This window comes from Pinus tabuliformis, chromosome 9 (assembly GCF_031772625.1).
Source record: "Pinus tabuliformis cultivar Carrire ecotype Pingquan chromosome 9, CPIR1, whole genome shotgun sequence".
Lineage (NCBI taxonomy): Eukaryota > Viridiplantae > Streptophyta > Pinopsida > Pinales > Pinaceae > Pinus > Pinus tabuliformis.
Genome location: NC_142307.1, coordinates 1698925633 through 1698952850, shown reverse-complemented (window position 1 = coordinate 1698952850; position 27218 = coordinate 1698925633). Strand labels below are relative to the sequence as shown.

At 31.6% G+C, this 27218-nt stretch overlaps 1 pseudogene; it reads left to right on the top strand.

The window, feature by feature from the left end:
• The window catches only part of LOC149155421 (UDP-glucuronic acid decarboxylase 2-like), a 97562-nt pseudogene that overhangs the window by 23458 nt on the left and 46886 nt on the right, over positions 1-27218 (top strand).

Sequence of the window (27218 nt, the reverse complement as noted above, 5' to 3'; positions counted from 1 at the left end):
CTTTTGTTGAAAAAATTTAAATTTTCTATATAAATCTAAACGAATAATAGATTAAAATTAACAAATATGATATTAAATTTTATTAAAAAACCATCTACAAACAAAGTTCATATTATCTTTCATAGCCAAAAATAATGCAATCTTGAATTATCTTGTTATTTTAATTGTAATTTTTATTATTATACAGTTGTTTATTTTTATTGTTTTTTACTCTAATTTAACTATATTTAAACTATTATAGAGTAGTTACTCTATAGCCTTTGCTGAAATGTAGAAATTGGTTCATGCTTTTCAAAATTCAATAATTAAACTAAACAACACCAAATACTAGCTATGCTACCTTGTTCTAAAAATACGATTAATATAACCAATTATAATTATAAAATCAATAATATTATTATCTAAACTATTATACCCGTGAAAGAAATTAAAAATAATATCTATAAATATATTGCTTTTAGACATGAAAAGATCTATAAAATGAACGAATTCCCTTTATGTATTGCTTTCCATCAAATACAACCCACACCGCACTTATCACCCCATCCTAAAAGTGTTGATATCAACGATCATCTACTAAAATGACTTATTTCGAATACTTCAGTCTCATAAGAAATATGCTAAAGGTATATTCGTATATCCTTTTCTTGTTTACAAAATAAACATTTTTTTCTAACATGTAAATATTAAAAACCAAACTACATTAAATTTTCTAACATTTTTTTGAAAAATAAACGCATGTATGTTCCAAATTCTCATAGCTTAGATATTCTGGTATTTTCACTCATCTCTCTGGCTAAAAAGATACAAACAACGCTCAAAGAGATAGGTTTTCGAAGTACTTATTTTGAGTTGGGAACAAAGAACGTTCTAAAAAGATGAGTTTTTCGAAATACTTATCGGAATTACTTAAACATTGCATCGACGACAAACAACTCACCAGAAAATATACATTTTCCACATTATTTACTTTAAGCGGACTCTTTTGTGTTGACCTGATAATAAGAAAAGAATATACTGAATACAGTAAGATATAATATGTTCAATACATGTCTTATCCATATATATTTCGAAAATTTAACGTAAACCACATTTAATAATTGTTTTTAGTAATTATAGATTAATTATGTGTAATTATTAATAAATATATAAATAATAAAAACCTCATATTATATTATATATTATATATTAATAAAATATTTTATTATAATATAATACTATATTAGTATATCAATATAATATAATAACAATTATTATTAATAATATTTTTTTTAATATATTATTTTTTGATACATACAGTTTGAGTGGGCCTAATGGTAAAGAGCATTTGTTTCCTCTTAAGAGACCACAGGTTCAAATCCAAAGGGGTAGAGTATGTAAGGCTTCGCAGTCTCGTAGACCAATTTGGTGTTTGGCTTAATCATCACCTTAAAATTGGATAGTCATAATAATAATAACCCTATATAAAAATAATATAGTTTATTAATAATATTAACAATATAATAATAATAATAATAATAAACCAAGAGGATTAACATTGTAAACCCTTGGAATTAATATTATAAATACAAGCTTTTATTAATATTATAATCCCATGAAATTAATAAACCCAAGGATTAATATTATAAATAATAATAATAATAACCCTATATAGAAATAATATAGTATATTAATAATATTAACAATATAATAATAATAATAATAATAAGAAATCAAAAGGATTAATATTGCTTGATTTTATAATTTTGTGATCCATAGTGATTTTGATGATGATGATGAACCACATTAGATGGTTCGAAACGTCAACCAAAAACTCATGATGTGATTAATCCGAAATAATTTATCAAAATAATAATAATAACCCTATATAGAAATAATATAGTATATTAATAATATTAACAATATAATAATAATAATAATAATAATAATAAATCAAAAGGATTAATATTGCTTGATTTTATAATTTTGTGATCCATAGTGATTTTGATGATGATGATGAACCACATTAGATGGTTCGAAACGTCAACCAAAAACTTATGATGTGATTAATCCGAAATAATTTATCAAAAGGATTAATATTGTGAACCCTTGGAATTAATATTATAAATACAAGGTATTATTAATATTATAAGTCCAAAAAATTAATAAACCCAAGGGATTATTAATGTTATAAACCTAAGAGATGATTAATATTATAAGCCCAAAGGACTAATAAACCCAATAGATTATTAATACTATAAGCCCAAGGGATTAATATTAGAAATCTATGGATTAGTATCATAAAAACAAGGCATTAATATTAATATTAAAAACCCTTGAGGAGAATATTATGAACCCAAGATATTAATAAACTCAACCGATTAACATTATAAATGCAAGGTATTATTTTTTTTCCGCACGAAAATTCACAACTTTTCATTAAGATAAAAAGGTACGTATGCACATGCAAAAGAATTTCTATTGCTAATAAGAAAACTACTATTCATGAGCCAAAAAGCCAAAATATGGCTTCTCCCAAGTAAGATAAATAATCCTTTATTCTGACAATAACCAACAAGTATAAACATGCACCTCATCTGAGGAAAGCCAAGAGGTCTATCTAAAAAACTAAATTGTCTGAATTCTACAAAATAGTTAGAGATTACAAAAAGAGATTTTTGTTGTCTGTCTGATCTACTATTGTAATAAAAAGAGAAATCGAAAAACTATCCATTAATATATATATCTATATATCTATCTATCTATATATATATATATATATATATATATATATATATATATATAAAGAGGATAATTAAAATTAAAAAGAGAAATCGAAAAACTATCCATTAATATATATATATATATATATATATATAAAGAGGATGATTAAAATTATAAAGTCGTAAATGGCTGATGTAGACAAATTTGGACTACTCCCTCTAATTGTTCTCTAACCCTCTAGATGCCTTGATCCTATCCAACAACCTCCTTAGATAGGGTTTCTGCCTCAAATTTGTGTTCCCTATAAATGTGGAAGTAATATATGAAATCAAAGGATTGTGTAATATAGTTAATTCCCTCTAAAATAGTAAATAACACATGATTTTGACATCTATTAACAACATTGAACCAGGTGATGACATTGAAAGAATACCAATATATTTGTAGTAATCTACATTCCCATTCTGAGCCCCAATAGAATAAAAGTTTTAAGTACAAGAGTTCCGCATAATTTTTGGTAATGCTACCGAAGCCTACTTTAGATTTTATGCAATGTTCATTATTAAGATGTATTATCAAACCTACTCCACACTTACTGTTTGCATTTGACACATCATCAATATATGACCATGGAATTTGGGGGTTTATCTTGTCCTCCCTTATGACTTGAGGAATCAAATTTCACTTTTCAGAAGGTATAAGTGAGAATATTGCAACAATATTTGAAGCAACAATAATTAGGAAAGAGGCTTGGTGTCTGAAAATTTACTTATTTCATGCTAACTAGACCCCCCTACAGAGTAAAGGAGGTGTGTTATTGAGTTTTTCATCGCGTGACCCATCCCACAAGAATTTCCATGCTTATTGGAAATTATGTCCTCTCCATTCTAAGTTGCATCCCAACAATCGTTTAGTGGTATCTAGAGTACTGATTGTCAAGGCAAAACACAAGAACAAGTGATTGAAAAATTCTTACTCGCTTTTGCATAGAATACACCATCCTGTCCCTGCTTCTATAGTTTTTGAATATTATCCCAAGTCAGGATTTTATACCTAAGTAAACACTAGATAAAAATCTTGGGCTTTAAGTGTAGTTGTTCAACATATTTCCAACTTCGGTACTAGAGAGAATATCTTCCTTCATCTGCCACCTGATTAAGGAAAGTTATTCCTTATTTATTTAAATAAACCACCATCTCCTAAGGAATTCTATGATTTACAGTGCATCCAACCCATTGGTCGATGCCAATTTTTAAATTTTCACCATTACCAATATGCCATGCTAGCCTTGCTCCCACAACTTTGAAATATTCAACAGTATCTTTGTAGATGGTTGAACAATTCAAGACACTTTTCTGTTGCTTCCACACCCATTCATCCATGGAAAGAGGGAAAATGTACTTCTGAGTCACCACAGTCGTCCAAAGGCTTTCCACAGAGAGTAGTCACCTCCTTGATTTGGCTCACAACAAGCTCGCAAAGGTTGAAAATCTATTAGCAACCACCCTCCCCATTATTTAGGCAAAGCGATCTTCACCTAGGCAACCCATGGAAACACATCCTCTTCCCTGGCACCTTCCCATAATAATCTCCCACATAATTTCTTCATTGATTGTAGAATATTATCATGGATCCAATTTGAGTGCAATCCAATATACTGGTATTGCCACTAACACGCAGTTGATCACGACTAATCTTCCCACTCTCGAGCGCTATTTAAAGCTCCAAATTTTGATGCACTTATCAGTATTTTCCAAGAGCCATATCCAATTGTACTTTTTATAAGAGTCGGGTTTTAAATGAAACCCTATATATTTGAGGCTTTCCTTCATAGGCTTTTCATGAAAAGGAAAGTAGAATTCAAACCTAATTTTTTTTAGCTGAGTTAGTCCTTCATAAACCAAAGTATATTTCTAAGAGTTAATGATCATGCATGTTTCCTTTTGAAATAGGTAGTGCTTCTTTCAGGAATTGTAGATCCATCCTGGACCCATTGCGAAAAAATAGGATATCATCAACAAATAGTAAATGTGTTATGAAGAAATTTTTTGCTGCTTCAATACCCTCAATTTCACCTCTACATATAGCTTAAAAAAGTAGCTTACTTAAGCCTTTCGTTGCTAACAAACAATAGTGGTGATAAAGGAAATACTTGCCTCAAATCTATCGATGAGTGGAAAAAAGGTGAAGCAACCCCATTAATCAAAACTTCAAATGAGACATTAGTGATGCAGCCCATAATAGAGTTGATAAAAGGAATTTCAATACCTGAGTGAGAAGGATGAGTAGGTATATCAATCTAATTCTATCATAAGCTTTGGACAAGTCAATTTTTGCAATGATATCTTTTTTATTTTTTTACTTCTCGGACTGTGCATACCTTCTTGGGCTACCCTAATGGCTTCATGAATTTTCCGTCCATCCAGAAAACCAAAATACTCTCTAGAAATGTGTTTAGACAGAATGAGTCGGAGTGAAAGTGCAATAATTTTGGCAATAATATTGTAGATACAATTACATAGGGAGATTTGTTTGAACCCCTAAAAGTACTGTGGACCGTCAACCTTTGGAACCAAATCAACAAACTTTGTGTTGAATGGTTTATGAATCTTCCCTCCCAAGTTGTGAATCTTCCACCACATAAAGTAGGTTGTCTTCTATTAGCTCAAAAAAATGTTGGAAAAAATCTACCATCAAGCCATCATGTTCCGAACTCTTGTCCTTTTTCATTGCTTTAATGAACACTTCCACTTCACCTTTGGAGAATGAGGCCATCAAGTGTTGTTTTTCCTCCTCTTAGAATCTTAGGAATAATTGAGCTACCTAGATCACTTCTGTGATTTTTACTTCCTCTAGAGCTTTATATAAGTTTTTGAAAAAATCCTTCCTATAACTATTAATTCCTCAAAAGATTTTGCTTTCCTTCCATCCTCTCTCTATGTTTCCCACATAGTGTTTATGTTTTTCTCGCCCTTTTTTTTGGCCATTTTCATAGTTTTAAGATAACTTAGAATTCTCATCGCCACTTGCTAACCATATCTCTTTTCTCTTCATTCTCCATTGCTCCTATTTGTCCACCAAGATTTTATGTTTTATGCGTGCAACTAAATGATCTTTCCTTTGGCCTCCTCAGACACAACAATATTTATCTGGCCTTTCTAGCCTCTCAAGTTTTTTCTCAATTGACTTTATGGGGGTGTTCCTCCATAACCTTTTTCTACAAAGCCCATTGAATCATGGCTTGTTTTTTATTTTTTAAATTATCCATAATTTGATGGTTGATAGAAGGACCCAAAGCTAGGTTATAAGGGGTCCAAGAGTCTTTGACGAGATCAGCATAACCCCCTTCCTTCAACTAGGAGGGGTTAAACTTGAAAAGACTACCATTTTTTCCACTAACCCCTTTAGCTCAAGAAACACGAGATGATGGTAAGATTCACCACCAAACCCAACCAATTGGTGAAATATAGGGATTCTACAAATTAAACATTCTTCAAGAAGAAATTTTTCTAGTATTTTGGACACCCTCGCATTGCAAGTGTGCATGTTCCACAAGGTTGGATTGTATTTGATTAAGTTAGCATCAATGAGTTCTTTCTCCATCAGTTTATCAATGAATAAAATATTCAAATGGACTTGTTTGGGCTTAGGGTCACCATACCTCTTCCGCCCCTAAGGAAAAATTAAAATCTCCACCAACCACTAGGTTATCGAGCTTCATAAATGATTTTTCCATTAAAGAATTTCAGAAGGAGCCTGATCTTGGAAGGTTCCACAAAAATTAACATTAGTAAGCTTCAAGCTTAGGAAAATCGAGAATACTTCAACCCCCAATATAATATCAGATTCCCAAATAACCCAAGGAATTAATAAATCGACGTGAAAATCATTATAAACCCAAGGGATTTTTAATATTATAAACCAAAGGGATTAATAAACGCAAGGGATTAACATTATAAACCGAAGATATTAGTATTATAAACCCTTAGGATTAATATTATAAAACGAAGTGATTAGTAAACCTAAGGGATTAATATTATAAACCGAAGGGATTAATAAATCAAGGGGATTATTAATATTATAAGCCCAAGTGATTAATATGAAAACCCAAAGGATTAATATTATAAACCCAATGGATTAATAAACCCGAGGCATTATTAATATTACAAACCCAACTGATTAACACTATAGACCCATGAGATTATTAAATGCAAGAGATTAACATTATAAACCCAAGGGATTAATAATCCCGAGGGATTAATAAACCCTAGTGTTTATCAATATTATAAGACTTATTATTATAAACCCAAGGGTTTGATATTAAAAACCCAAGAGATTAATATTATAAACACTTGGGATTTAATATCATAAGCCCAAGGTATTAATAAACCCTTGGTATTAATATTATAAACGCAAGGGAATAATATTATATAACCAAGGGATTATGAATATTATAAACCCAAGGTATTAATATCGTAAACCCAACGGATTACTTGACTCAAGGGATTAATGAACACAAGGGACTAATAAACTAAAGGGATTAACATTATAAACCCAAGGCATTAATATCATAAAACATTAGTATTAATATTATAACACCAAGGGATTATTAATATTGTAAACCCGAAAGATTAATAAACCCTAGGAATTAATATTGTAAACCTAAGAGATTAATATTATAAACCTAAGACATTAATTTTAAAAGCTTAAGTGATTAATATTATAAACCCAACGTATTATTCATATTACAATCCCAAGGGATTAATATTTTAAATCCTAGGGATTATTAATATTATAAACCCAAGGTACTAATAAACCCAAGATTAATATTATATACCCAAGGGATTAACATTATAAACCTAAGAGATTATTAATACTATAAATCCAAGGGATTCGTAAACCCAAGTGGTTAATATTATGAACCAAAGGATTAATAAACCAAAGTGCTTTATATTATAAACCCAAGGGATTAATAAACCAAAAAGATTAATAAACCCAAGAGATTAATTTTATAAAGCTAGGGTATTAATATAAAAAATTCAAGTAATTGATATTTTAAATCTAAGGGACTAATATTATAAACCCAAGGGAATAATATTATAAACCTTTACACCATATATTATAAACCTAATATTATAAGGCCGAATATTAATATCTATATTATTAACCGTATATATTAAACTGTAATATTATAAAATCGTAATATTATAAGCCCTAATATTAAATGCTATATTAAACACCATATATTATAGACCAAATATTGAACCCCATATTTTAAACCCTAATATTAATCTCAATATTATAAACATAATAATATAAACACAAAATAATAAACCCTATATCATAAATCATATATATTAAGTTCTAATATTTTAAATCATATATATTAAACACCAAAGATTATAAACTCTAATATTTATCCCAACATTAAACCCAGTGTTATAAACCCTAATATTATATCCTAATATTAGAAACTTTCATATTATAAACCCCAAACGTTATAACCCTAAGTATTATAAACTCTATCACAACCACATTAGTAAATGTGGGTTATATATGTTTATTAAGGTATATTAAGCACATCCACGACCACATTAGTAAATGTGCTTGGATAATTTTATAATATTTCATTGTGACATTGGAGAAATTGCAATAGAATGCAACATTGTGACAATATTTGTCACATTGCAACATTACGTAGACTTATGTACCATTCTAACATTTTTAATTATTAATATTAGTCAATAATATTAATAGGCGATTAAATTCGACCAAAGTTTAAGGGTGTTTATTGTCAAATATAATCAAACATAGTCGAAGATAGTCAACCACATTAGTATATATTTTTGACACATTTCATAATGTCACATTGCGACATTGACCAAATTTGATCATTTTCAACTATTAATATTATATTATAAACCCTATATATTAAATATTAATATTATAAGTCCTAATTTTAAACCCTAATATTATAAACCATATATATTAAACTGTGTATATTAGACACCGAATATCAAACTCAATATTATAAACCATAATATTATAAGCTTAATATTAGAAGCCCTAATATTAAAGTCTAATATTATAAACTATATATATAAAACCTTATGTATTAAACACCCTATACAATAGACCCAATACTATGAACCTACTATTAAATCCACTATTATAAAATTGAAAATTAAACTCAATATTATATACCCAAATACAATTATAAAACTTAATATTAATGATATTAGGGTTTAGGGTAGATAGGATTGACCATGTTCCATCATAACCAACTATTTAAACATTAACTAAACACAATATTTTAAATGCTAATATTAAACTTTAATATATATATATATATATATATATATATATATATATATATATATATATATATATATATATATATTAAACCCAAAATTATAAACCCTAAAAGTATAAACTTATGAACCTTAAAGTTATGAACCATATTATAAAGTGAAATAATGTGAGGTATAATCTTTGTTCAACATATATTTGTTGGGTGTTTTACTTGTTTATAGGTATTCAAAATTATTTGTTGGAAATGAGGTTTGAGTGTTACAGTAATTTTATATTAATTTTACATTAATGTTAATATTAATATAATATTAATACCATCGTTGACTATGGTTGACCATGGTTGATGGTATTCAACAATGGTTGACCATGCTTGACCATAAGGTTGACCATTCTCAACAATGGTTCAAGATGGTTGATCATGATTTACCATGGCTTCCATATGGTAAACATAAGGTTCAACAACTTTAATGATGGTCAACCATTTAAACATTGACTATAAAGGTTGACTTTGTTTGACTATGTTTAATTAATGTGGTTAACTATGTTTGATTACTAATATTAATTGATAATATTAATAGTTGATTATGTTTGACCAAAGTTGGAGAGTTTTAATTGTCAAACATAGTCAACCATGGTTGATCGTGGTTAGCCAAGCTTTACCATGGTTAGCCATGGTTGGCCATGGTTGACCATAAAGACCTTGATTGGCCATTATGGCTACTAAGTTTAACTAATGGTTGAATTTGTTTGACTATGTTTGAAAAACTGTCATTGAGCATGTTTGATTATGAATATTAGTCAATAATATTAAAATTTATTATGATTTATCGAAGTTGAAGAGTTTTAATTGTCAAACATAGTTGAAAATAGTAAACAACTTAGTATATTTAGTTGACTAGTATTGTAATGTTGCATTGTGATGTTGGTTGAATTTGTTTGACTATGTTTGAGATATATCATTGACTATGTTTGATTATTATTATTAATCAATAATATTAAAAGATAATTATGTTTGGCTGTAGTTGAAGAGTGTTGACAGTGAAACATAGTCAAACATAGTTGAACATAATCAACAAAATTAGTAAATTTGGTTGACTAATTTTGTAATATCGCATTGCGACATTGGATAAATTCCAACATAATATAACATTGAAACAATGTTTGTCACATTATGATGTTTGTAAGATTTATGTACCATTTGGATGTCACAATATTAATATTATATTTATTAGTCAACTTTATTAATAATAATATTTTTATTATTAAACTTTTCTAAATCTTGATTGTGACCAATTAAGGATGCCCCTAGCTAAGGTTGACAAGGATTGATTATGGTCAACCATTATTGACTATAATTGAATATCATTGAGTTGCATTGATTGATAGTGACAATGAGTGAAGAATGTTGACTATTTTTAAATATATTAAACATAGGGTTTACCATTTTTTATCATGGTCAACAATTCAAATATTGACTTCAAAAATTGATAATATTTGACAATTTTCTACTAATGTGTTTGATTATTAATATTCATCAATCATAGTAATATTAAATTATATTTTAATAATAATAAGAAATTATGTTTGAGTAAAGTTGAAATGTATTGAATTTCAACAATAATGTGATTCCAAAATCACTCCTTCCTTCGCAAGTATTAATCACAAACTTCACAACCATGATAATGAAAAAGCATTTCTCAGACTCAACATGTCGATTATTCGTGGAGAAATTCATAGAACTCGAGCTCCTTTCAACAAACTATCCTTCTCGGCTTACTCTCTTCATCTGAAGCTTGGAAACACCATTCGTAGTGACATTTTTCCTGTAATTGATGCTTTTTCCACCGTCAAAGCTGAAAAAGAGGGTTAATTTCTCACAAAATGCAATCTGATAAAATTCAAAAAATAGAAACTAAGGCTAATAATTCTATTAGAAAAATTGACAGCGTAATAAGTATGGAGTTTCTCAGTTTTTGATAATTTCCAACCCCCGAATCGGTCTTCCAATACCATTAACAAAGCATTGCCCCCTCCTGGATGGTTCGGAGAACGCAAATCAATTCAAAAAATTCCTCACTGTAACATCACTCATAATCATAGTAGTGAGAAGAATTTCTAGTGCCTTGAACTCAGCTCCGTCACTGTCTCCTTAGACTCTACATTGGACAACTCAAATTTTAAAACAAGCATGCTTGAAATCAATCCAACCTTTGATGGCACTGCTTCTGTTGTCCCCACAGGCGTTGTCATGGACTTCAAAATTCAGACAAGCAAGCTTGATACCTTGAATGATTCAACCCTCAGTGTGGTGTTGTCCAATGCTATCTATAAGAACACATATGAGCACATTAATGATAGTGGTGAGAGGCCTTTGAACTGCACTATTCACCTACCATCAACGACTATTATTAAAGCTTTCATCAATTTGAGAGCCAATAATCTTGTAATGGGTAACTAACCTGCTTATATTATTAACATGAAAAAGGTTTCAATATTTCCTCTTATGAATTAACTAAAGAAGAAAATGAGGTGCTAAACAAAGGACTTGGATATCCTATCTCCTCTAAACACATTCCATTTGGAAATATGATCTTGAGCATAGAAGATAACATTCAAAATCTTAATGAAGCTGATAAAGAACGTATATGACAAGATTGTGCACCAATTTTAAGGAAATAAAAGCCTCCAAAACCTAATCTTACGCCCTTAGGAGGTTAAGGAATAATGAAAGTATTGTTATCCTAAAAGTAGAAAAAGGTGGTTCCACGGTGGTCATGAACAAGGATGATTACAAGCATAAAATTAACGAACACGTCTATAACCATAGTTGTTACAAAAGGATTGAGAATAATCCCAAAAATTATTAATGAAGTATAGAAAGCAATCAAAGAATCCATTATTGATGATAATCTTAAAAAGAAATTAACTCTTTGCAGTGAGATTACCCCAATAATCTATGGCCTCCCAAAAATACACAAAAAGAAATTCCCCTAAGGCCCATTGTGAATACCATCGGCTCTCCCACCTATATGTTGGCTAAATATGTTGTTGGAATTCTTAGTCCTCTTGTTGGCAACACAAGTTCCCATATCAAGGATTCTAAACACTTTGTTCATTTGATACAAGATGACTTATGGGAACCTTGTGATCTAATGGTAAGTTTTGAAGTTATTTCATTGTTTATTAAAACTCCTCTTGATGAAGCAATATAGGTTGTCAAAGGTGTAACAGATCCTCAAACCACTATACTTACAGAGATATGTCTTAGATATAGCTTTTTTAGTTTTCAAGGGGAATTCTTTGAAAAAACCAAAAGAGTAGCAATGGGGTTTCCATTATCACCTATTGTTTCCAAACTATTTATAGAGATTTTTGAAAGGAAGTCCATCAATACATACCCCTTGAAACCAAAACAACGGAAAATGTACGTCAATAATATGAATGTAAATTAGACGCATGGGGAATTTGAACTCAAACATTTCTTCGAACATCTTAATAGAATGTCTAATGACATTAAATTAACTATGGAACTTGAGAACAACCATTCTATTCCTTTCCAATGTGTTATTCTCACTAAAACAAATTATGGAAGCATCAGACATCAAACATATTGAAAGAATATTCACTTTGATAGATATCTCCATGCTAAGTCTCACCATCACCCTGCTCAAAATGTGGGGATCCTCAATATACTTATCACTAGGGCTTTAAGGTTATCTTACAAAGATCATCTTCAACAAGAAATCGACCACCTCACTAAGGTTTTCCATGAGATAGGCTATAGTTACAAGGACATTGGTAAATCCATCAAAAGAGAAAAAATAAAATCCCCTTCCCTTAATTCCCCAGCCCTTAATGGGAAGGAATTTCTTCCATATATTAGTGGTACTACTAACAAGATCGCCAAAATGCTCAAAATAAATTGAATCATCACATCGTTCAAACCCCTTGAGACCATCCGGCATTAATTGAGGTCAGGGAAATATAAGGTTGACTCTTTGCAGTTCAAAGGTGTCTACAAAATCATCTGTTCATGTGGATTATGCTACATCGGAGAAACAGGTTGATCATTTACGATAAGATTAAAGGAAGACGGTGTTGATATAAAGAAGGAAAGAATGCACTTCTCCGCTCTTATTCAACACTCATCCAAGACTAGACATCACTTATGCCTTGAAAATAATGAGATTATCACAAAATAGGCCCACTATTCTAAGCGCAAACTCAGAGAAGCTCTTGAAATCATCAAGCATCCCATCAATATCAATAAGGATGGAGGTATTGAAGTTAGTAGTAGTTGGCTTCCTATGATCTCTAGTAATTAACCTCATCCTTTCATCTCTTGTTTTTTCTCTGTTTCCTTCCTTCCCATGTGACCTTCACATCTCCTCTTCTCCTCATTTCCCTCCTTTTCTCCTTTCTCTCTTTCATTTTATCCTCTACTTTTCCCTTCTATCCTTCCCCTATCCTTTCAAGAATTTTTACCTACCCTTCCCTCACTTCTTTCCTCTTTCATTAATTTATTTAATCTTGTTCCTTCCTTCTTTATTCATTATTTTATTATTTTTGTTTATTTTATCCATTTATTTCATTTACTTTTTTTCTTATTTAGTTGTACCTTTTTCTTCTCTCATTTAGATATATTTTATTTTTATCTTATATTTTTATTTTATTTGTATTTGTATTTTACATTCTCTTAGTTTTTTTTTTCTTCTCCCTCGTTAATTTAATTTATTCCTTTATTTATTTTATTTTATTTCTCTACCCTTACTTTTTTCCTATTAATCGCTTTATTTTCTTATTCTTATTCTTTTCTTATTTTATTCATTTTAATTCTTGCTTCCTTCTATCTTTATCTTTATATTAATTTGTTTCCTTTTTATTTTTATTTTATTATTATTTTTATTTCATTTATTATTATTTAATTTCTATTTCATATTCTCTCTTCCTCTTTTTTTTATTATTTTTCATGTTCATTGAGCTTTGGTTTTTCTTTCCTTTATTTCATATTTTTCATTATCTTTCTTTTTGTATTATTTATTATTCAAATTGGCCTATCCTCCATTCTTTTCTCTTTTGGTTTTATTATCTATTTATTTATTATTCTTTCTTGCGTATCCTTCTCTCATTTAATCTCATTATATTAACCTGATGATGAGTCTTTATTACTGTGGATTCATCTCTGATTTCTAACTCTTCAAAATCCATCCACAAAAACCTTCAAACTAAAATCTTATCCTTGTACGGAAGGGATATTTGGGATGAGATTTCAAACTGAAATCTTATCCTTGTATGGAAGGGATATCTGGGATGAGATTTCAAACTGAATCTTATCCTTGTAGGGAAGGGATATCTGGGATGAGATTTGTTTTGTCGAGAAGATTAGGGTTAAAACTGAGAGAAGATTGGTTGATTTTTTTTTCTCGTCATTCCAAACTCACTCCTTCATTCGCCAATATTAATCACAAACACAACCACCATAATGAAAAAGAAATTCTTAGAATTGGTATGTCGATTATTCGTGGAGAAATTTGTACAACTCGAGCTGCTCTGAACAAACTATCTTTCTCGCCTTACTCTCTTAACCACCATAATGAAAAAGAAATTCTTAGAATTGGTATGTCGATTATTCGTGGAGAAATTTGTACAACTCGAGCTGCTCTGAACAAACTATCTTTCTCGCCTTACTCTCTTAATCTGAAGCTTGCAAACACAATTCGTAGTGACCTTTGGCCTGTAATTGATGCCTGTGCCACCCTTAAAGCTGAGAAAGAAGGGTTAATTTCTCAAAAAAGACAATCTCATAAAATTCAAAAACTGGAAACCAAGGGTAATAATTCTATTAGCACATTTGACAGCGTAGTAAGTATGGAGTTGCGTTTTTCAGTTTGTGATAATTTCGAGCCTCCGAATCAGTCTTCCAATACCGTGAAGAAAGCATTGCCCCCTCCTGGATGCTCCAGTGAATGAAAATCAAATTGTTAGAATCCTCAATGTACCATCACTAAGAATCACAGTAGTGAGAAGCCTTGTTGGCTCCTTCAACTCACCTCTGTGACTATCCCGTTAGAATCTTCGTTGAACAACTCAAATTCGAAAACAAGCATCCTTGAAATCATTCGACGTCTAATGCAATCGCTTCTATGATCCCCTAAGACGTTGCCTAGACTTCGAAATTCAGATAAGCAAGCTTGATACATTGGAAGATTCGACCCTCAGCGTGGCATTGTCTGATGCTATCCATAAGAATGCGGATGAGCACATTAACAATACTGGGGAGCGACCTTCGAACTGTGCTATCCACCTATAGTAAAAAAACTATTATTGAAACTACCATCAATTTCTGTGCTAATAATCTATTCATGGGTAACCAACCTGCTAATAATATTAACATGAAATTTTTTATCAATAATTCTACTTATGAATTAACTAAGGAAGAAAATCATGTGCTAAACAAAGGACTTGGATTGTCTATCTCCCCTAAACACATTCCCTTTGAAAATATATTCTACAACATAGAAGATAACATTCAAAAGCTGGATGAAGTTGATAAAGAACATATCTGGAAAGAGTGTGCTCTCATTTTAAGGAAAGAAAAACCTCCCAAACCTTAACTAAGGAAGAAAATTAGGTGCTAAACAATGGACTTGGATTTTCTGTCTCCCCTAAACACATTCACTTTGAAAATATAATCTACAACATAGAAGATAACATTCAAAAGCTGAATGAAGTTGATAAAGAACATATCTGGAAAGAGTGTGTGCTCATTTTAAGGAAAGCAAAGCCTCCCAAACCTAATCTTAGTCCCAGTCTTTTGATGGCCCATAGGAGGTTAAGGAATAATGAAGGTATTGTTATTTTAAAAGAGGACAAAGGTGGTACCATGATGGTCATGAACAAGGATTATTACAACCATCAAATAAAAGATCACCTCTACAATGGTTGTTACAAAATGCTTCAATATAATCGCATCCATAAAATTATTAATGAAGTAAAGCAAGCAATCAAAGAATCTAATCTTGATGATAATCTTCAGAAGGATTTAACTCCTTGTAGTCAGACTACCCCAAGAATCTATGTCCTCCCAAAAATACGTAAAAAATAAATTCCCCTAAGGCCCATTGTGAATACCATTGGCGCTCCTGACTATATGTTAGCTAAATATGTTGTTGGAATATTTAGTACTTTTGTTGGGAACACAAGTTCCTATATCGAGGATTTTAAATACCATTTTGATTTGATAATGGATGAGTCATGGGAACCCAATGATGTAATGGTAATTTTTGATGTTGTTTCATTATTTACCAAAATTCCCCTTGATGAAGCGATAGATGTTTTCAAAGGCATAACAGACCCTCAAATTGCTAGACTTACAAAGAGATGCCTTAGATCTACCTTTTTCGGTTTTCAAGGTGAATTCTTTGAACAAACCACAGGAGTAGCAATGGGATTTCCATTATCACCTGTTATTTCCAATATATTTATGGAGATGTTTGGAAGGAAGGCCATAAACACATACCCCTTGAAACCAAATCAATGGAAAATGTACGTTGATGACAGAGATGTGAATTGGCCCCATGGGGAGTCTGAACTCAACAATTTCTTGGAACATCTTAATGGAATTTCTAATGATATTAAATTAACTATTAAACTTGACATAAACCATTCTATGCCTTTCCCAGTTGTTTTTCTTACTAAAAAATATGATGGAAGCACTAGACATCAAATATACAGAAAGAAGAATCACTCGGATATTTATCTCCATCTTAAGTCTCACCATCACCCTGCTCAAAAAATGGGGATTCTCAATACACTTATCACCATAACTTTAAGTTTTTCTAGCAAAGATCATCTTCAACAAGAAATTGACAACCTCACTAAGGTTTTCCATGAGATAGGCTATACTTACAAGGACATTAGTAAATCCATCATAAGAGAAAAAATATCCCCCTTCCCTTAATTCCACAACCCTTAATGGGAAGAAATTTCTTCCATATATAGGTACTACTAACAAGATCATCAAAATCCTCAAAAGAAATGGAATCATGACATCGTTCAAAAAACTTGAGACCATCTGACATAAAATGAGGTCTGTGAAAGATAAGGTTGACTCTTTTCAGTTCAGTGTATACACAATTAATTGCTCATGTGGATTGTGCTACATCCCAGAAATTGGTCAATCATTTAAGATAAGATTCAAGGAACATTATTTTGATATAAAGAAGGAAAGAACACACTCCTTTGATCTTGTTGAGCACTCATCTAGGACAAGACATCACTTATGCCTTGAAAATATTGAGATTATCACAAAATACGCCCACAATTTTAAGCACAAGCTCAAAGAATCTCTTGAAATCATCAAGCATCCCAACAATCTGAATGGGGATGGAGGTATTGAAGTTAGCAAAAGTTGGCCTCCTCTGATCTCTAGTAATTAACCTCATCCTTTCATCTCTTATTTTTCTTTGTTTCCTTCCTTCCCCTTTAACCTTCCCATCTCCTCTTCTCCTCATTTCCCTCATTTTCTCTTTTCCCTCTTTCATATTACCTTCTTTTTCCCTTCTTTCCTTCCCCTATCCTTTACAGAATTTTTACCTACTCTTCCCTCTCTCCTTTGATCTCTTCCCATTTCATTAGTTTCTTTAATCGTGTTCCTTCTTTATTCATTATTTTTATTATTTATTTTATTATTTATTTATTTTATCCGTTTATTTCATTTATTCTTTGGTTGTATCTTTTTTTTCCTTTCTTTTGATCTATTTTATTTTTATCTTATATTATTTATTTGTATTGTATTTTTCATTCTCTTCTTTTTCTTTTTCTTGTCCCTCATTCATTTAATTCTTTCCTTTAATTATTTAATTCTGTTTTTATTTACTTTATTCTTTGCCCTCGTTTGTTTTCCTTTTATTTGCTTTATATTTCTTTTTCTTATTCTTTTATTATTTCATTTATTTTAATTATTTCTTCCTTCTTTGTTTATCTTAATTTGTTTCCTTTTCCTTTTTACTTTACTATTATTTTATTTCTATTTCATCTTCTCTCCTCCTCTTTATTTATTATTTTTCTTGTTTATTGAGCTTTGGTTTTTCCTTCTTTTATTTTTTCTTCCTTTATTTCTTATTTTTCTTTATCTTTCTATTTTCTATTGTTTATGGTTCAAGCTCACCTCTCCTCCTTTCTTTTCTCTTTTGGTTTCTTTATGTATTTCTTTACTATTCTTTTCTTTCGTATCCTTCTCTCATTTTATCTTATTATATTATGCTTATGATGGGTCTCAATTGTGACCCGAAACATCGATCCAAAATGCATACAGTGGATTCATCTCCAATTTTTGACTCTTTAAAATCCATGCACAGAAACGTTCAAACTAAAATAATATGACTTTCCATATTTAGCATCTATGTATCTGCATTTCTAGTTATTTATAAATAATTAAAAATTCATATTTATACTTATTTTTTAACACAAAAGCAATAAAGTAATCGGATAAATTTTGTATATAAAGTTGAACATATATTATTTTGATTTACATAATATATTAATCAATGCTACATAAATATATTAAGGTAATATCCATGTAAAATTAGTATATAGTTAAATATATTCGAACATAGTGAATCACATTATTAAATGTGGTTGACTAATTTTTTAATGTCACATTGTAACATTGGATAAATTGCAATGAAATGCAACAATGCAAAAAAGTTTGTCACTGTCTGATAATGTGGTTGTCACATTGTGACAACAAATATATATATGTACCATTCTAATGTCACAAAATGTTTGATTATTAATGTTAAATTAGATAGATTTATGTACCATTCAAAAGTCATAACATATTTGATTATTAATATTAATCAATAATAATAATAAAAAAATATATTTCGCTAAATTAAATACGGTTAATTACCAAACAAAATCAACCTCATTATTTATTTATTTTAATAATGTTAATGTCATTAATAATATAAATATTATTAATAAAATTTCATTAATATAACTGTTATAATTTAAATATTATTATTTTAATCACATTAAATTTTAATAATCATTACCAATATTATTTTTTTAAACATTTTAATATTATATTAATAATATTATTAATACTCTTTTTATTAAAAATGTTACTAATAATATTAATTTAAATGTTATTGTTATCATTAATAATATATATTTATATATTATTCTTAAAAAAATATATAGAATTTATTATAAACTATTTATAAACTTATAAAATTTATAATAATAGTTATTATTAACATATTTTTAATAATATTTATTATAAAATTTATTTATAATAATAATTATTAAAACCTAAAATCATAAAAACTTTTTTTAATAAAAACAAGTAATATTATCTTAAACACTTAATTTATAAAATTCAAATATTAAGGAAAAAATCCCTAATACTATGGAACTTAAACATACAAAACTTAAACATTAAATATATAAAACTTAAAGTTATAAAATCCTAAAATCTAAAAACAAAAATTATAAAACCATAAGCGATCACATTTACCGGAGTGAGATTTAATATTTTAAATGATAAATAATTTTTTTGTGCTTTTTAAATTTTCGATAACTTAAAATTATAAAAACCTAAACCTTACGTATATTATATTATATTATATTATATTATATTATATTATATTATATTATATATATATATATATATTATAGGTATTAAAGTTATAATTTAAATGTTTTTGTTTGTTTGTTTAGTTGCTTGTGATTTTCTAGGTTTTGATGTGTGGCTTGAAGAGGTGCAATTCAGGGTCATCTAATCTTAAGTTGACTAAATTTATTAGCATGTCTCCTCCCCCTAGCACATGGCACAACCACCTTTTCTGAGGTTTGATCCTGGGTCGCCTTGCTAACTAGACTCATCCTCAATGGGTTGTGCTAGTGAGACTTCATAAGTTATAATTTAAATGTTGTTATATTATAAATTTTCAAAATTTATATGATTAATGTCCACATGCTCTTGGACAGACGGTGATGAAGTGCTTTGTTAAAGCACTCCTTGATGTGAAGGTGTCATATTGGACATGATAGAAATATAGTCCTCCAAATTTACATAACAAAAAAAAAAATATATCATTAATAACATTGCTAACATTATCTTTCTAAACATTACTAATATTATATTAATGATATTTTTAATAATAATGTTCGAAATGCGTCCGCCAAAAAAACTTTTATGTGATTTTTACAGAAAAACTTTGCTTAATTCATTATAGATCAAAGAAACTTAAATACAGAAAATAATAATCTTATTAATGATATTTCTAATAATTTTATATTTAATAGTAATTTGAATATCGTTATTATTAATATTAATAATATTTATGGTAATAATTATCATAAATTTATGAAAAAATATTATAAACTATTTATGAACTTTATATAATATTTATTATAAACGGATTTATAACAATATTTAATATAAATTGTATTTATGATAATATTTTTTAAAATCTAAAGTAATAAAAGGCTAAAAGTTAAAATATACAAAAGTCTGAATATATACCACTTAAAGAGACATATTATTATTGTTGGTTTCAGGAGACGTATTCATTTAGAAAAATTACGAGTGTTAAAGTGATTTGAAAAGTTCTGAATGGGAAATTGATTTCGACATGCAAGCTGCGTGAATATTGAATCAGAGAAAATCTCTTTATCATTGTTTTTATGATTTCAGGAAACATAAGGAATCGTAACAAAATATGTGAATTAGTATAATGCATCTTATTGTGTTCTCATAAGAGTTTCTGCGTACTAATTTATATATATATATAAATATAAAAGTCCGAAGTTCCCATTCAAAGTATTGAGTGAGCCTGCAACTTTAACGTAGCATTTAAAAAGAGGTTTGGTCATGTCCTCTTATCGAAATGAGGCCAATCCCGCGAGCACTGTGACCATAAAAAACTTAGTTGGAGAGCCCAAGTGACCATAAACAACTTAGTTGGAGAGCCCGATTTTTATCAACACCAAATCCCGTAACGGCTAAGTTGAAAAGTTCAAATTACTTTAGATTAGTAATTGCTACTCCTCCTTTTGGGGGTTGCCAAAGATCAAACATTAAAACAATATTTTTATCAGAATTTAAAACAATCCAGAATCACTCGGTTGCGTTCACCCGATCCAAAAACTTAGTAGAATAATTCTATTGTTGTGACCTGATGTTGCACCGCCCATCGTTGGGATTATCTGCATCCGGATCTACAATAATGTGAAAGAACAGTGTTAGCATCAAAAGGTTTTAACCGAAATGATAAAATAAATGATCTTGTAATATAAAACAAGCAACTTCTTGGTCCTAAGCAGCACTTAGACAATTATAATTCACTGATTTATCTTGCATAGTTTATAGTTATCTAAAGAGCCAGGGTTCAGCAGATTTGATGATACAAAACACCATTTATATATTGATGTCACACATCCACAAGTTATTTTATACATATTAATTTTTTTTTACTTAACTGTCCTATGTTACACATAGAATCTAATTGTAAAACATGTGAATTTACCATTGCAATCATTAATTACAAACAGATTTAATATAACATTGACTTTTATTACAATTCATATACAATCGTGCTGATTATGATTCCCTCAATGCGTGACTTAGGGTGTTAAGGTTGTCACATGGAATGAGTCGATCTTGTGGACAAGATAGACCTTCCTAGAATCTAAAGAGATCTAGTGACAAGCAAGCCAATAAAAAACTATCTTTCTCTAAATATGCATTTATAAACAAAGGAAAACAAGTGATTTAGGCCTACCTTGGGTCCAATGCAAGTTTGTGGAAGCCTCGCTCCTTCAATCCAAATGAGTTCCCTCGTTGCGAATCTGCAAACACAAACAAGAAAACAAATTAAATAGCACCTAAAAAGCCAATATCATAAAACATATTTAACATGAAGATCAAGGAATTCATGAAACAAATGACATAAGACAATTTGTTGAGAAAAATGAATCTGATTGTATTAATTCAAATCAAAGAAGAACTTTACAACCTGTGCCTTGATGCTGTACAAGCTCCTCCCAGGGTCCAACAAGAAGTCTCCTCTACTTTGACAAGTTTCACTCTCTTCCCAGTGAAGCCAAAAAGGTATGCGATCTCTCCTCTCAAGCTTAACTAGGAAGTCTCAATTCCACCAGCATTTACCCTAAAAAATGTTCAGCTTCTAATCTCCCTAGCAACCAGCGCAATGCCTTAATTTATAGTGCAATGGAGGGAAGTTACTAGGTCCTCCTTCAAAGGGATAAAGCCCTCCTTCAAAGGGATAGCTCCTCTCATCAAGGGATTAGCTCCTTCTCTTTTGGGATGTATGAATCACCTAAGAGCGACCAATCCACGTCAAAATTCCTTCTAGAATCATCTAGAATTAACCCAAAGTGAGTTTTTTAGAATAAACTTGCGCCTTTGTGACTTTCACAGGGGTCCGCACCCACTCCTTTAGGGACAAAGCGGGCAGGTCCGCAGTTTTTGTGAACAGGGGGTGCAGGACCGCAGGCAATAGTAAGAGAAAGTGCGGAATCAGAGCTTTGTTGATTTTCAATGTCTTTCTCTCATTTTCAAAGCTTGACTTGAAGAGCTGAGGTCTGAGACTTGCTTAGGAGGATAGTACAAGTGATGATAGACCCATACTGACTGCAGATAATCATAGTGATGATATTTTTGTGTAATAGATTTCCCCCTAAAGTGCGAAGTCTGTAGTAGATGAGGATTTTTATTTATCATTTAGGAAGAGTGAAGTATTTTATCATTTCGAGGATCATCTTGTGGAGAACCCGGTCGGAACCTGTTAAAACATTCAATGCAAGATATATATATGAGATCATATCATTGCTGAGGTAGGCATTCCCATACTCAGATCAAAACTAACTTAGAAAACTAACTACTGCTCTGATACATGAATGATCTTGTAATACATCACAAGTATAGACTCATGTGGACACAGTATGGATGCAGCCATTTGTTTATGAATAGTCCATCATATAATGAATACAAAATTCCTCGCAGCCTGGATTGCGGAAACTAGATCCAAGGTCTTCATTTCTACTTCCCAAAACAGTACGATTCTATCCATGCGAATGAATGTGTTGAAGGCGAACATGGTAGAAACCACTTGATTACCAGTCAATGATGTAAACTGTTAACAAGTGTGAGAGAAATCACTAGTGATGTCAATGGCTCTCAAAGTACCCAGTACAATCCATGAGATGTGAATAAATGTGTTGATGTCGAACATGTCATGGAATCCTTTGATCGAAGGTCAATGATGCAACCTGTCGTCAGAGGCGAGAAACCTGCCATTGAGGCATGCAAGGTATTGACGATTTCTAGATCATCTTTCTAGATAATGAGCTGAAGTTGATAGAAAGAAATCCGTCACAGGCAAGCCCACAACACGAAATCATGGATCAAGTTGAAGAAATTTAGTTACAAGGACTGACTCAGGGATGGTCGTGATGGATGATAGATATGTTGTAGATAAATGGCTTATTGGCAGTGACCTTTTGAACACATAACGACACAACAGATGGTTTGGTGACAATTGATCCAAAGTTAATACCTAGAAACCGACTGAAGACTTTCAATGTGGTTTGATCAACTGTTAGGCAAAGGACTTCCCAACCCAGGTGAATAAAAGTGTCGTGTTCAAGAGTGGTTACAATGTATGAAAAACAGGCTCATTTTTCTCTCTTTTCCCCCACCATTTCTGGCAAGTACCTCCTTATTTTTGACAAGCTTGAGGAGGATAACATTTGGTCCAACTTAGTTTAAATTCGAACCCTAAGAAAGAGTGGTTCGTTCCTGTTTGTAATTAAACAGGTCCTTTACTGTGAAATTTTAACGAGTCCAGTATAGGAGAAACTCGGCGTTTTTCAATTTTAGAGAGTCTAAAAAAACTTAAGAAGACTCCAGGGTTGACCTTTTTCGTAAATTTGTGTCTCCCAAGCCCGAAAAAGTATAAAATAATACTTGAGAGAACCGCTTGATCTTTACGACCAAGGAGTACTTTTCGTAATTAGTGCCCCTGATCCAAAAAAGTAAAAAAGCGATCAACGATACATCATTTTGTAACCAATATCGAATTTGAAACGACAAAAATCTGGCAATCTTTTCATGTTTTTACGGTCAGAAAAGAGTTGTAAGTGGACCATCCTTTTAGTTCCGTTTTTAACGAGTTTAAAAAGAAAAAACTCGGCAATCTTTTCATGTTTTAGGAGTCTAAAAAGAGCATAAAGGTGACTCTAAATGTTTTTCCGTCGAAAATTATAGATTTCACCTGAATAATCCTTTATCCTGAACAAAAATGCAAACATTACTCATACCTGTTTGAAATGGATAAAAACGCTGCAAAAATTACCTTTCTAAAGTGAAACATAAACAAATTTTCAATTCATTTATTCAAAAAACTTATAAAAAGGGCTTTCGTCAATTCATTTTTACCGTTTGAGATTTGGGTGAGAAAATAGTGCTTTTGTTCAGAAACTTCCAGTGAAGATTGCGGAAAATCCAACTGTCGGAATCGAACACCGTCTTCTCCAGGTAATCCACATTATCCTACTCTTTAATTTCAACCATTTCAATTTTTGTTTTAGGGTTTTATTTCATTTTTTAGAGGGTTTTTAGGCTAAAAACCCGCACGCAGGGGCCCGTAGGCGTAACATTGGCAGCGCACGGACCCCGACCTTTTCTCAATGGGGAAAAAGTCAGGGGTCTGCACCTTCCATGAAGGCAAGGTGCAGACCCACACACTGTCTCTAACATAGAGGGTGCGGTCCCCGCAGCAAGGGTTTTTAACCTAAAAATTCTCAAATTTGACCCAAACAATTTAATTTCTTGCATTCTAATTTGCCTTTTTATTGGATGTAGAGTGTACATCATGCTAGATTGGCATGAACAGGAGCATGAATATGTGGATCTTGCCACGTTGAATCACCAACCTTTGATTGATGCATTGAAGGCGTACGGCTTGTACAAATTCTAGGCCATACTTGGCATGAGGGCCCAGGTGGATTTCTTACAGTGGCTGGTAGACAGGTGGAGCATACAAGACAAGTGCTTCTTCGTTGGTGGCCACCAAATCGAAATCGAGCTGGCAGACATATACTTTTTGGCCGGTTTGCCTAAGAGAGGTGAAGACTTGACTCTATTCGGGACTAGGCCAGTGGCCTGTCTGTCGATAGCCTCCAGCTAGAGTTTTGCAACAGCCAGGCTAGAGACAAAGGGATAGACATTAAAACCATATCCCGTCTTGAGCTCATGGTGATCGCGTTTACTGTCACCAGACTTTGCTGGAGTGCCGCATTACATATTGCCACCAGATCTCAGATACGAATGGCAGTTGGCTGCTTTGGAGGCACCATCTTCAACTGGTGCGATGCTGTGTTGGCCAATGTAAAAGGCCAACTGACCAGAGCCAAGAACGGACAACTGAGGACCTTTGGTTATGGGGCTTTGGTTGTGAGATTTGGTCTAGAGAGGGTCCCAATGTTGGTCCCGCAGCACCTTACTGTTGGAGTTGGGCTTCCTCAAGAGCCCAAACTGATGCGATGGGTTGCAGTTATGGCCCGTCATCCGGGCGAGGGGACAGAGGTTGTTTGATTCAAACTTGAGTATTTCCAATGGTTGAAAAACCAGGTTTTTTCTATTCAGGACTTCCCTTATGCTGCGGTAGATTTTCATGGTGACCCAGACATGGCTCTTCCACCAGGAGAGCAATGCGATGACTCAGGTAAAGTCATTTTCAACATTTTCCTATTTTAATTTTTTTTTGTTTTTTATATCGTTTCAAAATTGATAGTGAAAGTTTCAAATGCATATGTGGGTCCACAGTGACCAGCCGCTCTCTGGCCTTATGAGAGGAAACAACCAGCTGTAGTTGCGCCAGCCACACAGGATGAATCAGCAGAGACCTTGGCCGAGTTGGAGAGTCATCTAGAGCGCTTGACAGGAGACATTCCGGAGACCAGCATAGATGACATTCCTCGTCGACTTTAGCGCTATGTGATTGGGGTCCCAGGACCTTTTAGGAAGTTCCTTTGTAAAGTGGCCGATGCAGTGGTTTCTTATCGAGATCATCAACAATGATAGGATGATCACCTATTGTAGGCACATATGACATTTTTGCTTTTTGTACTTATCATTTTTGTCGATCATAAGGTGTTTTTCAACCTATGATCGAGGACGATGTATTTTTGACACACTCCTATATATATATCACTATTATCGCTTTATCTTGTAAATCTTATTATGGAATGTTTTTAAATTTATATGTATGATTATTGGAAATGTCTACTTAACATTTGAGAAGCAATTGCATCTGCTAATGTATTTAAAGATCTTGGAATATGCTGATATTCAATATAATCAAATTCACGTTCCAAGAGACGCACTCTCAAAAATAATCTCAATAACACTGGATTTCTAATGGCATACACTCTATTAAGCTGTAATACAACGAGTTCAGAATCTAACCTCACTATCAAACTCTGAATCCCAAATGAAATAGATTCAGATAATAACTCAATCACTGCACTATACTCGGCAATGTTGTTCATTGTTTGACCGAGGCTTACCCCATGCATAGATACCAACTTGTCAGAGGGTGAGTAGATAACCCAAGCTACAGAAGAAATGTTCTGTGTATTACGACAAGCACCATCAGCGAAACCAATGTATGTTTGGAGAGGCATCGACATCTGCAATATCAAGAGTAAAACCAAGATAAGCAGGAATAATGACGAAAAACACTCTCTAAGCTAAGCACACTTTTTAAACTAAAACACACCAGCTAGAAAGAAAACTATCCTAACTAAAAATCTCCATACCCATTCTTTAAGCATAATACCTCTTCAGGTAAAGACCATTTCTGGGTTTACCTAAAGAGTCCCCGTCAAAGTCTACCAATTCATAGGCCCCTTTTGCTAGCTTTCGCTTGACAACATAGGGACCATGCCACATAGGAACGAATTTTCCAGCGCCTAATTTATCATTAGCTTGATCATACACTAAGACTAGATCTCCTTCTGAAAAATTTCGAGGGTTCACATTCTGATCATACTGAGCTTTCATACGTTTTGTGTGAGTTGCGATCGCCAATGCAGCATCACGTCGATTCTCATCTAATTGAGCCAAGTATAACAAACATTTTTCCTCTTCGGAAGTGGTTAGAAGTAAC